Below are 564 nucleotides of genomic sequence, written 5' to 3'. Positions count from 1 at the left end.
AGTGTAAGTAACCTGCGTAATGTCTCACAGTTTTGGAGTGGATATTATGAGACTTGAAATTTGGTTCTAACCCTGTCACTAATTATTCTTTAGGTCCTAGGGTTGTCTTTTACATTGGCCTCAAACGTGGCCTTTGTATATTGAGGTGATAGACTACAAGATTTCTGTGATCCCTTTTAGCCCCCAAATTTTTATCTTAACATTGTAGAAAAAATAAATGTAAAAGTTAAACAACTGTGTCTCTTTAAATCCTTAGACAAAATCAAGAATATATCTGGAAAATCATGTCCTGATAGAATAGTTAGCCAGAATCACTGGAAAATTACATAATTCCAACAGAGAACTTCCTCTGCATCTAGAAAAAGTGAATAACCTAACAATTTATTAAACAAATGTTTTGTAAAATAGATTAATATTAATCCCAGGAAACATTGAATTAACAGATTAGAATCAGAAACAAAACCCACTGGTCTTCATCAGTGTTACTTAAAATTTTTCTTCACTAGATTTATTATGGCCACAGTAAAGTGTCACTGTCTTTTTCTTTCTTTTTTTGTTTTCTAG

Source organism: Propithecus coquereli, unplaced genomic scaffold (assembly GCF_000956105.1).
Source record: "Propithecus coquereli isolate 6110/MARCELLA unplaced genomic scaffold, Pcoq_1.0 Scaffold315, whole genome shotgun sequence".
In the NCBI taxonomy this organism is placed as follows: domain Eukaryota; kingdom Metazoa; phylum Chordata; class Mammalia; order Primates; family Indriidae; genus Propithecus; species Propithecus coquereli.
Note: the sequence above shows the minus strand (reverse complement) of the source record.